The sequence below is a fragment of the Oncorhynchus keta genome, chromosome 2 (assembly GCF_023373465.1).
Source record: "Oncorhynchus keta strain PuntledgeMale-10-30-2019 chromosome 2, Oket_V2, whole genome shotgun sequence".
Taxonomy (NCBI): domain Eukaryota; kingdom Metazoa; phylum Chordata; class Actinopteri; order Salmoniformes; family Salmonidae; genus Oncorhynchus; species Oncorhynchus keta.
Window position 1 is genome coordinate 51,151,466 of NC_068422.1, and position 13,278 is coordinate 51,164,743.

General features: G+C 42.8%; 1 protein-coding gene and 1 pseudogene across 1 annotated transcript in view; both read left to right on the plus strand.

Annotated features, from left to right (window-relative positions):
• The window catches only part of LOC118402328 (palmitoyltransferase ZDHHC16A-like), a 213,449-nt gene that overhangs the window by 81,910 nt on the left and 118,261 nt on the right, over positions 1-13,278 (plus strand). The gene's annotated exons all lie outside the window — the stretch shown is intronic.
• Positions 5,762-12,731, plus strand: LOC127909380 (PR domain zinc finger protein 8-like; annotated as a pseudogene).

Sequence of the window (13,278 nt, forward strand, 5' to 3'; positions counted from 1 at the left end):
TTTATAAAATCTAATTAGCATTTAGTGGATTATTCTGCATCAAGGGTTTAGTTGGGGTACATTGAGTAATCTCTTCCAGGCTGAGGAATTAGTGAAATAACTAACTACTAGTACAATGAGGGTTATTGTCAAAATTAATTTTAAATGTTTATATATTTTTCCACTATCCTCATACATAGGGCATACTTTTTGCATACAGTTGAATGTAAAGCAATTTTTACATAAGACCACTTCGAAATATTGTGGCGAGTGTTCTGTGGATTTGAAATAGCATTCTTACGCAATCGAACGTATATTTATAGTATATATATCGCTTTTTCTTTGAGTGACATTTTCGAAATTCACGCCTTTGATTTGTCAAGGCAGAGCGCGTGTGCGTGTTATAGCACGCCTCACTACACCTTCTGCTGATAGGGATAAGTGTGTGTGAGAGCAGAGGCAGTAATGAGGCAGACACTTTCGAGATCACTCACTCTCAGATGCTAACAGCGACCAAAGGAAGGAAGGAGAATCGTTATACCGGTCACGGTCAGAGTGCGCCTGCGGATGACCAGCCTCCTCGCAGACAACACACGCTACTTCAACGACCAGCGGGTATGTGATATGCACGTGCAACACAGTTCTGGAATCTCTTGGATGAGTTGTTTTGCTTTTTTACCTTAAAAGGGAATGTGTCATTTTTACCAAAGCCTTATGCCAAGACAGGTGTTTGTGATAGAACATCGTGTCTTACAATGTTTATCGGACAACTTTACTACATTTATTGGAAATAGACCTAAACCCCAATATAAGTGTTATTTAATGTATAGTTTGATATATCCAGAGGAAAAATTACTTATTCATCAAAAGCCTGTCGCCTACACTAAAATGGGCATAACGTCCAACCCAAGTGAATAGACCAACACATGTGAAACGACATTGTTTGCAACAAAACTGCAGACGCGTGTAGACAGAGGCAGCTGCAGTGCAGATGGGAGACAATGAAACAAACCGACTACCTGAGTCAAAGGACTCTAGAAGTCAAGCCCATATGCCTGCTCAATATTTAGGTAAGGGTCAATTTAGTTGAATGATATAAATTAAGAATATACCACAAAATCATTGATAATGTTGTATAAAAACATATGGCATCGCTCTCATAAACCAGCTCACCCGTGAAAGTCAGTATTCTATGTCCATCCTTGTCTGAGGATGTCAGGAGATTACGTGGAAACCGGCCACTAGGAGCAAAATTTAGTGCTGTTACCTTCAAGTAGGTTTCGCTTTAGCTAGGGTGGAGGATAGGCATAAGAATCTGCATCTGACCCCAAATTTGAATCCAGCGATATAAAGTTGTTTGAGATTTTTGTTTTACGCCTATTCACTTAACCATTCAAAGTTAATGCCTAAACGTCACCATTTTACGTTTGAGAAACATGGATGAATGTCTAATTCTGACGTGCGATTGAGCGTCAGTTGCTGGGCAGAGTACGACCCTGCCTCACACAGGAAGCGGCGCAGGTCCTAATCCAGGCACTTGTCATCTCCCGTCTGGATTACTGCAACTCGCTGTTGGCTGGGCTCCCTGCCTGTGCCATTAAACCCCTACAACTCATCCAGAACGCCGCAGCCCGTCTGCGTTCAACCTTCCCAAGTTCTCTCACGTCACCCCGCTCCTCCGCTCTCCACTGGCTTCCAGTTGAAGTCGCATCCGTACAAGACCATGGTGCTTGCCTACGGAGCTGTGAGGGGAACGCACCTCAGTACCTCCAGGCTCTGATCAGGCCCTACACCCAAACAAGGGCACTGCGTTCATCCACCTCTGGCCTGCTCCGCTCCCTACCACTGAGGAAGTACAGTTCCCGCCTCAGCCCAGTCAAAACTGTTCGCTCTGGCTCCCCAATGGTGGAACACACTCCTCACGACGCCAGGACAGCGGGAGTCAATCACCACCTTCCGGAGACACCTGAAACCCCACCTCTTTAAGGAATACCTAGGATAGGATAAAGTAATCCTTCTCACCCCCCCCCCTTAAAAGATTTAGATGCACTATTGTAAAGTGGCTGTTCCACTGGATGTCATAAGGTGAATGCACCAATTTGTAAGTCGCTCTGGATAAGAGCGACTTACACTCTTAAACTCTTGTCCAACTCATCCCAACTCATCCCAAACAATCTCAATTGGGTTGAGGTCGGATGACTGTGGAGGCCAGGTCATCTAATGCAGCACTCTATCACTTCCTTGGTCAAATAGCCCTTACAGAGCCGGGAGGTGTTGGGTCATTGTCCTGTTGAAAAACAAATAGTTCCACTAAGCCATGCTGGTTAAGTGTGCCTTGAATTCTAAATAAATCACTGACAGTGTCACCAGAAAACGCCCCCACACCATCACACCACCACCTCCATGCTTCGCGGTGAGAACTACACATGCAGAGATCATCCATTCACAAAGACATGGTGATTGGAACCAAAATTTGGACAGATTTCCACCAGTCTAATGTCATATTTCTGACCCAAGCAAGTCTCTTCTTTTGTCCTTTAGTAGTGGTTTCTGTGCAGCAATTCAGGGTGCTCTCGATGTTGCAGCTGTATAACCTTTTGAGGATCTCAGGATCCATGCCAAATCTTTTTAGTTTCCTGAGGGGGAATAGGCTTTGTCGTGCCCTCTTCATGACTGTCTTGGTGTGTTTGGACCATTCTAGTTTGTTGTTGATGTGGACACCAAGGAACTTGAAGCTCTCAACCTGCTCCACTACTGCCCGTCGATGAGAATGGGGGCGTGCTCGGTCCTCCTTTTCCTGTAGTCCACAATCATCTTAGTCTTGGTTACGTTGAGGGATAGGTTGTTATTCTGGCACCACCCGGCCAGGTCTTTGACTTCCTCCCTATAGGCTGTCTCGTCATTGTCGGTGATCAGGCCTACCACTGTTGTGTCGTCAGCAAAATTAATGATGGTGTTGGAGTCGTGCCTGGCCATGCAGTCGTGGGTGAACAGGGAGTACAGGAGGGGACTGAGCACGCACCCCTGGGGAGCTCCAAGGTTGAGGATCAGCGTGGCATATGTGTTGCTACCTACCCTCACCACCTGGGGCGGCCCGTCAGGAAGCCCAGGATCCAGTTGCAGAGAGGGAGGTGTTTATTAATCCCAGGATCCTTAGCTTTCGTGATGAGCTTTGAAGGTACTATGTTGTTGAACGCTGAGCTGTAGTCAATGAATAGCATTCTCACATAGGTGTTCCTTTTGTCCAGGTGGGAAAGGGCAGTGTGGAGTAAAATAGAGATTGCATCATCTGTGGATCTGTTTGGGCGGTATGCAAATTGGAGTGGGTCTAGGGTTTCTGGGATAATGGTGTTGCTGTGAGCCATTACCAACCTTGAAAGCACTTCATGGCTACGGATGTGAGTGCTAATGGTCTGTAGTCATTTAGGCAGGTTGCCTTTGTGTTCTTGGGCACAGGGACTATGGTGGTCTGCTTGAAACATGTTGGCATTACAGACTCAATCAAGAATATGTTGAAAATGTCAGTGAAGACACCTGCCAGTTGGTCAGCACATGCCTGAGCACACGTCCTGGTAATCCGCCTGGCCCCGCAGCCTTGTGTATGTTGGCCTGTTTAAAGGTCTTACTCACGCCGGCTACGGAGAGCATGATCACACAGTCGTCCGGAACAGCTGATGCTCTCATGCATGCCTCAGTGTTGCTTGACCAAAGCGAGCATAGAAGTGATTTAGCCTGCCTGGTAAGCTCAGGTCACTGGGCAGCTCATGGCTGTGCTTCCCTTGTAGTCTGTAATAGTTTGCATGCCCTGCCACATAAGGCAAGCGTCAGGCCGGTGTAATATGATTCAATCTTAGCCCTGCTCTCCTGTGGCACCCCCATAGAGACTTGAAAATAAAAGAGAGCCGCACACTCTAGGAGCTCAGATGCAAAAATGTAATTACTAACGTTTCGACAGCCAAGCTGTCTTCATCAGGTATCATCACAAACACTGCGGGATGACTCATTTATGTAGTGTCAAAAGACACAGGTGTCTGTAATCATGGCCAAGAGTGGCCTAATATCATTGGTTGATTATCAAATATGAAAATGTCATACAAAGAACATACAAACAACAAATGGATAGCATACGATCATAGATTAATTTGACTACACAAGCTACAAACAAAGAAAGTTAAGAGAGGGGCCTGTTACGTGAGTGCAGCAAGGAGCCAAGGTAAGTTGCTAGCTGGCATTAAACTTATCTTATAAAAAACAATCAATCTTAACATAATCACTAGTTAACTACACATGGTTGATGATATTACTAGTTTAGCTAGCTTGTCCTGCGTTGCAAATAATCAATGCGTTGCATGTTCATTTATCATCGAATCAGTCTACCTTGCCAAACAGGTGATGATTTAACAAGCGCATACGCGAAAAAAGCACTGGCGTCGCACCAATGTACCTAACCATGAACATCAATTCCTTTCTTATAATCAATACACTAGTATATTTTTAAAAACCCGCATATTTAGTTATATATATATTTTCATATTTAGAAATTCATGTTAGTAGGCAGTATTAACTAGGGAAATTGTAACTTCTCTTGTGTTCTGTGCAAGTAGAGTCTATATGCAGCATTTTGGTCTGCCTGGCTCGTGGCGAACTGTGTGAAGACCATTTCTTCCTAACAAAGACCATAATTTAATTTGCCAGAATTGTATATAATTATGACATAACATTGAAGGTTGTGCAATGTACAGCAATATTTAGACTTATGGGTACCTCTCGTTCGATAAAATATGGAACGGTTCTGTATTTCACTGAAAGAATAAACGTTTTCGTTTTCAAAATGATAGTTTCCGGATTTGACCATCTTAATGACCTGAGGCTCATATTTTTGTGTGTTTATTATATTATATTAAGTCATTCATTCAAACAGCACTTTCCCTGCGTTTGCTAGCAGCCTTCGCAATGCTTGAAGCACAGCTGTTTATGACTTCAAGCCTATCAACTTCTGAGATTAGTGCCTATAAGAACATTCAATTGTCAAATGTATATGAAATACAAATGGTATATAAAGAAATAGTCCTATAATTTTATAATAACTACATCCTAAAACTTCTTAAACTGGGAATATTGAAGACTTTTTCATGGCTAAAAGGAACCACCAGCTTTGATATGTTCTGATCAAGGAACTTAAACGTTAGCTTTTTTACATGGCACATATTTCACTTTTACTTTCTTCTCCAACACAGTGTTTTTGCATTATTTAAACATGTTTCATTATTTATTTGAGACTAAATAGATTTTTATTAATGTATTATATTAAGTTAAAATAAGTGTTCATTGTTCATTCAGTATTGTTGTAATTGTCATTTATTACACATAAATAAATCAACCAATTTAATCAGTATCGGCTTTTTTGGTCCTCCAATAATCGGTATTGGTATCTGCGTTGAAAATCCTAATCAGTCGACCTGTAGTCCAGGCCAATTGGCAAAGGAGGTATTGTAGCCCTAGAATTAGCTGGTATATGGGCTCAGCTCGAGGCTAGCTTAAGGCTAGCTGGTGCTTGCTTCGGGACAGAGGCGTTAGCTAACAGTAGCCACTTGTTTGCAGCTAGCTATCTGCGATGATCCGGTGTAATGATCCAGAGCGGCAGGAATCCGGTGATGTGGTAGAGAGAAGCAGTCCGATATGATCTGAGTTGGTATCGCACTGTGCAAACTGGCAGGTGTTGTCCGAGCTAAGGCTGGTTGGTGACTGAGAAAAAAGTGAAGACCGCTAGCCGTGGCAAACCATGACTAGTAGCTAGTTAGCTGGCTAGCTCCTGATGGAAGTTCCAGTTATAAGGAATAAAAATAGCAGATCCGTACCATATTGGGTGAGGGGGGTTGTAAAGAAAATATTTTTAGCTTGTAGATAGAAAGTGAGATAGAAAGTGAGATTAAGATATATACGAAAAAATACTGGCTATTTACACGGGATCAGACAAAGACAAACACACACGTCCTACTGCTACGCCATCTTGGATTCGCAAGAAGTGTTGCTGCAATGATTACAGTTCTTACTGTAAAATGTTTTACAGGATCCCTGTAACAGCAACTCTGCTGCCAGTGCATAATGCTGTAAACTAACAGGGAAAAGTTTTACACTGCATTTATATTGGCCTACTAATTTGGGATTATGCATATTTAAGCCTAATATATTGTATTCTAATAACTCTTTTCGCAAAAGCATAATATTCAAAGTCTCGATTCATCACATTTAAAATGTCCTACACTTTTCAAATAACTATCATTTTAATAATGCATTATTAACATATATCATCTTCCTACAGACAAACCATGAACCATCATTTACCTCATTCCCTCTGACTAGTGAGGTAAATTCCTCCACCGCCACGCGACAGTCCTCTACTCCAGTGTACATGTCATGTGCAAAATCCCCTGCTGGGGCACAGTTCGGCCCGTGCATCCTTCAGAACACGTTCCATGACACCATCACCTTCATAGCGCTAAAATCCAGCGACAAGAGAAGCAAATCATACGTGTTCAGGGTAAATTTATTTTCTATTTAATAACACATTTTGGCTTGCAAGCTGGCATACCACACAGAGACACAAGGATACAAAACAGAGACTCATAGGCTAAATCAAAATCTTGTTAAGAAAATTATATACCACAAAATGGCTTGATTGTCATCCACATACCAGTGGAAAATGATTGACCAGCCATTGCATTTACATCTTTACAAATTCCAATCAATTAAATGTTTTCACTATGATTGAGGAGAGGCGATCCTGATGTCTCTATGTCATAATGATTTCTCTGAACAGGTGGGCCCCGAGGCTATGCGGAGCTCTGCTCTTGTGCTGTCCTGGCTGCCTCTGGTGCAAGCGGCACATCACCGGGAGGAGCAGAACACCGAAGTGTTCCTGAAGGGAGGCCAGCTGTATTTCCGGACCACTAAGGAAATCCATCAGGATGAGGAACTGTTGGTGTGGTATGACCAGGAGCTGTCACATCTACTGGGCTTCACTGACATCTCAACCAGAGGACATAATGCCGGTGAGAGACTTGGGAAAGTGCTATAGAAATACAGCTCTTATTCAGCAACCTAGCCAAAAATCCTATAGGATTCCAATAAACAACCCTAATAGAAAATCCTATCAGATTTTGGAACCTCTCCTATAGGATTTTATCTATAGGACTGGTTCCAAAATCTGATTGATTCTTGTATTGGAATCATTTAAGATAAAATCCTATAGGAAAGAATCCCATAGAAGTCCAATAGACTGGTTCCAAAATCTGATATGATTTGTCTATTGTATTAGAATCCTGTAAAATAGAATCCTATAGTATACAGTAAAATCCCATAGCTGTCAAATAGGACTGGTTCCAACATCTGATATGATTTGTCTATTGTATTGGAATCCTGTAAAATAAAATCCTATACTATACAGTAGAATCCCATAGGCGTCGAAGAGGACTGGTTCCAAAATGTGATAGGTTTGAATCACTCCGATATTGTGCTGCTATGTTGAAAAGGTTAAGAACCTCAGGGAATTATTTATTACTGATGTGAGTAGGCAAAGAGATGAAGATTATGCTCCGGAGAGACACGAGAGAGAGAGTGTTCCTCAGTTTACTGGTCTGATTGCAGCTGAACATAAATGTTTAGGTTTCTGTGCCATATTTAGCTGTGAGATTGTCCAATAAAGCTACAGATTACGTTATTTTATTTTAGAGCAACTAAAATATTGTTATTTTTTTATTTATTTATTTCACCTTTATTTAACCAGGTAGGCTAGTTGAGAACAAGTTCTCATTTGCAACTGCGACCTGGCCAAGATAAAGCATAGCAGTGTGAACAGACAACACAGAGTTACACATGGAGTAAACAATTAGCAAGTCAATAACACAGTAGAAAAAAATGGGCAGTCTATATACAATGTGTGCAAAAGGCATGAGGAGGTAGGCGAATAATACAATTTTGCAGATTAACACTGGAGTGATAAATGATCAGATGGGCATGTACAGGTAGAGATATTGGTGTGCAAAAGAGCAGAAAAGTAAATAAATAAAAACAGTATAAAAACAGTATGGGAATGAGGTAGGTGAAAAAGGGTGAGCTATTTACCTATAGACTATGTACAGCTGCAGCGATCGGTTAGCTGCTCGGATAGCTGATGTTTGAAGTTGGAGAGGGAGATAAAAGTCTCCAACTTCAGCGATGGCAATTGCTCCAGTCACAGGCAGCAGAGTACTGGAACGAAAGGCGGCCAAATGAGGTGTTGGCTTTAGGGGATGATCAGTGAGATACACCTGCTGGAGCGCGTGCTACGGATGGGTGTTGCCATCGTGACCAGTGAACTGGAGATAAGGCGGAGCTTACCTAGCATGGACTTGTAGATGACCTGAGCCAGTGGGTCTGGCGACGAATATGTAGTGAGGGCCAGCCGACCTAGAGCATACAAGTCGCAGTGGTGGGTGGTATAAGGTGCTTTAGTGACAAAACGGATGGCACTGTGATAGACTGCATCCAGTTTGCTGAGTAGAGTGTTGGAAGCCATTTGTAGATGACATCGCCGAAGTCGAGGATCGGTAGGATAGTCAGTTTTACTAGGTAAGCTTGGCAGCGTGAGTGAAGGGGAGGCTTTGTTGCGGAATAGAAAGCCGACTCTGGATTTGATTTTTGATTGAGATGTTTGATGTGAGTCTGAAGGAGAGTTTGCAGTCTAGCCAGACACCTAGGTACTTATAGATGTCCACATATTCAAGGTTGGAACCATCCAGGGTGGTGATGCTAGTCGGGCATGCGGGTGCAGGCAGCGATCGGTTGAAAAGCATGCATTTGGTTTTACTCGCTTAAGAGCAGTTGGAGGCCATGGAAGGAGTGCTGTATGGCATTGAAGCTCGTTTGGAGGTTGATAGCACAGTGTGCCCAATGACGGGCCGAAAGTATATAGAATGGTGTCGTCTGCGAGAGGTGGATCAGGGAATCGCCCGCAGCAAGAGCAACATCATTGATATATACAGAGAAAAGAGTCGGCCCGAGAATTGAACCCTGTGGCACCCCATAGAGACTGCCAGAGGACCGGACAGCATGCCCTCTGATTTGACACACTGAACTCTGTCTGCAAAGTAATTGGTGAACCAGGCAAGGCAGTCATCCGAAAACCGAGGCTGTTGAGTCTGCCGATAAGAATTTGGTGATTGACAGAGTCGAAAGCCTTGGCGAGGTCGATGAAGACGGCTGCACAGTACTGTCTTTATCGATGGCGGTTATGATATCATTTAGTACCTTGAGTGTGGCTGAGGTGCACCCGTGACCGGCTCGAAACCAGATTGCACAGCGGAGAAGGTACGGTGGGATTCGAGATGGTCAGTGACCTGTTTGTTGACTTGGCTTTCGAAGACCTTAGATAGGCAGGGCAGGATGGATATAGGTCTATAGCAGTTTGGGTCCAGGGTGTCTCCCTTGAAGAGGGGATGACTGCGTGCAGCTTTCCAATCCTTGGGGATCTCAGACGATATGAAAGAGAGATTGAACAGGCTGGTAATAGGGGTTGCGACAATGGCGGCAGATAGTTTCAGAAATAGCGGGTCCAGATTGTCAAGCCCAGCTGATTTGTACGGGTCCAGGTTTTGCAGCTCTTTCCAGAACATCTGCTATCTGGATTTGGGTAAAGGAGAACCTGGAGAGGCTTGGGTGAGGAACTACGGGGGGGCGGAGCTGTTGGCCGAGGTTGGAGTAGCCAGGCGGAAGGCATGGCCAGCCGTTGAGAAGTGCTTATTGAAGTTTTCGATAATCATGGATTTATCGGTGGAGACCGTGTTTCCTAGCCTCAGTGCAGTGGGCAGCTGGGAGGAGGTGCTCTTGTTCTCCATGGACTTCACAGTGTCCCAGAACTTTTGGAGTTGGAGCTGGCGGATGCAAACTTCTGCCTGAAGAAGCTGGCCTAGCTTTTTTGACTGACTGCGTGTATTGGTTCCTGACTTCCCTGAACAGTTGCATATCACGGGGCTATTCGATGCTATTGCAGTCCGCCACAGGATGTTTTTGTGCTGGTCGAGGGCAGTCAGGTCTGGAGTGAACCAAGGGCTGTATCTGTTCTTGGTTCTGCATTTTTTGAACGGAGCATGCTTATCTAAAATGGTGAGGAAGTTACTTTTAAAGAATGACCAGGCATCCTCAACTGACGGGATGAGGTCAATGTCCTTCCAGGATACACGGGCCAGGTCGATTAATGTTGTTGTATTGTACTGGAACTTAAGACAGCTTATAATTTATTGGGTTCAATTAAGAAAAAAGTTCTAATAGGATTCTGATTGGAGTGACAAAATCCTACAAGTATTATGAAAAAGGATCCAATCGGATTACTTTTGATTTCCAATAGGGGGAAAGTTGTCCAATAGATTCTGATAGAGGTGACAAAATCCTATAGGAATGTGAGAATCTATTTGATAAGGGCATCTCATCTTCTTCATGATCGTCCTTAAAAGATAGGCCTACTAATGTTACCCTTGTTGTTTCAGCATTTTGTCAGACGTTTTGTTGTAGCCTGTGCATAAATTCTTAATGGAAAGGACAAAATTAAGAGATGTACTGAAACTTTTCAAAGATAATATATGTGGACTATTGTTATGTGCTTCATTTTGCACCAATGTGTTTTGTAATGTCCATATTAATAACAAAATGCATATCTTCACAGAGCTCAAATGCAAAATGTAACCAGGTCTTCAAGAACGAGCATCCCTACTTGGCCCACTGCCGCTTCCTGTGCTCCCAGGTGAAGAATGACATGCCGAGCAGAGAGGCCTATGAACACAAACACATTGAAATAAAACGGCAACACCGCATCACAGACTTCCACAACATCGCCAGGGATCTGGAACATAAAGAATCCAGCGCCAGTTAGGAAGAAGAGATTTCTCTGCGGAAAAGGAAACATGAGGAGACGGATTACCCCCGATGGAGGAAACCAGTGTTACTGGAGAAAACCAACATCTTGAATGACAACATCACACAGATAACCAGAGACTACCACCTCATTGTGCCAGAGTCAACTGGCTCTGTTTTGAAACTGAAGGCGGCGAAGTACCAGCTCAAAAAGGACCAAGTGGAATGCAACAATAGTGCGTTCACAGAAGTAGGAGCTACAAAAAGGAGTGTTATGCACGAGAAAGAAACGCCAACAGAGGCTGATTCTGAGACAGTGAGGAGATAAGCTCTGGTTTGAACTCCAAGAGCAACAACAGTGAGTTCATTCGTCCTGTTCAGTGGACAGGAGGAGCAGAAAAGCGCTTTCTGTAAACCCAATGAAGGGACTTCTAACTGCTCTACAGCTCACCCATCCAACACACCTGCCCCATCGAACCACCTAGAAGACGTGAGAGACATTTTTACCTCAAAGACTGTTCTGGGATACAACAATTTGTTGGCATCTAATAACATTATGTTGAATGGTGATTTACCTGGCGCACAGACTCTACCCACACCGGTTACTTGCAATGCTTTTCCTTACCCTCCAGAGCACTGGTCCAGGATTATTGGAGCCCAAATACAAACAACATCATCTCTAACAATTCTTCCTCCAACATTTAGCTCCTTTGGGGTGTCAGTGCAGAACTGGTGCGCCAAGTGTAACCTCTCCTTCCGCATGACTTCAGACCTGGTGTTACACATGCGCTCCCACCACACAAAGGAGTTTCTGAAGCGGTCCCAGGTGAGGAGGCGAGAGGAGAAACTCACATGCCCTATCTGCCAGGACTTCTTCCGGGAACGGCACCACCTGTCACGCCACATGACTTCTCACAATTAATGCCTATTGGACATAAGAAAACTGATATTTAATGAAAACGACATCGGACATTCTGTATCTAATTACAAGAGCAGACCTGAATAATTAAACATTTAATTACAATTTGAAGTCACTAACACCTGAATGTAGGACCATTCACTTGTGACTATCGATCATTATGTGTAAGGGCACATAGGTATTATTCAGGATTGCACACAGTGCCCACTAGATGTCAACAGAATATGAAATTGAATACATTGCACATTTTTTAATATTTTTATTTCACCTTTATTTAACCAGGTAGGCTAGTTGAGAACAAGTTCTCATTTGCAACTGCGACCTGGCCAAGATAAAGCTTAGCAGTGTGAACAGACAACACAGAGTTACACATGGAGTAAACAATAAACAAGTCAATAACACAGTAGAAAAAAAGGGAGTCTATATACATTGTGTGCAAAAGGCATGAGGAGGTAGGCGAATAATTAAAATTTTGCAGATTAACACTGGAGTGATAAATGATCAGATTGTCATGTGCAGGTAGAGATATGGGTGTGCAAAAGAGCAGAAAAGTAAATAACTAAAAACAGTATGGGGATGAGGTAGGTAAAAATGGGTGGGCTATTTACCGATAGACTATGTACAGCTGCAGCGATAGGTTAGCTGCTCAGATAGCAGATGTTTGAAGTTGGTGAGGGAGACTTTAATTTACTTTACATTACTTTACTTATCTGCACAGTGCGTGATAGGAATATTTTGGATCATTGTCCTGTTGTGTAGGTTGGAAAATGACTGAACTGTGCCTTATGAAACTCAGGGTGGGACTGGAGAGAGACTGGAGGTAGCTTAATTGTAGCTCTTGCTATAGACCTTTTATTATTTTCTTTATTGTTTTCAATGTCTGTTGCTCATTGTTTGACTAGACATACAGAATTACCAGAGCTTGTATAGAGATATGTAGATTAATTTAGCTGTTTTTGATGAAAAACATCAAAGCCAAATTCTACTAGCACTGTGTCTTTATACTTAGGCCTAGATAAAGACATTTTGTGTGAAACATATTGACCTTGTATTACTTGGCCCACCAGATTCACTGGGTCACCCATACATGTGACACCCACAACCTGAACTATTTGACCCATTTCATTTTCATGACCTGAAAGGGGACATGTATTGCTCAATAAAGTACTTGTTGGTCTTTTCAACTTGTTTAATGAAGGTGGGTAATGAGGCCAAGTGGGGCTAGTACCAAAACCAACCATACGAATCAAAGTGTTATACAGTATTAGGTCATTCATTATAGTGGTGAAAAACAACGGATTATGTTATGAAAAAAAAAACATTCCACCTGGAACATCACTCACAATAGTCTGACTCTTGTCTTTATCATTCATCAAGCTTATAATCTAGAATTTACATGCTGCCAGCGATAACAGATCTTAATCAATGACTTCATCTGTTAATTAGCACAATATCTGGTTAATCATGCTGAACATTAAACACTGAATCTAATA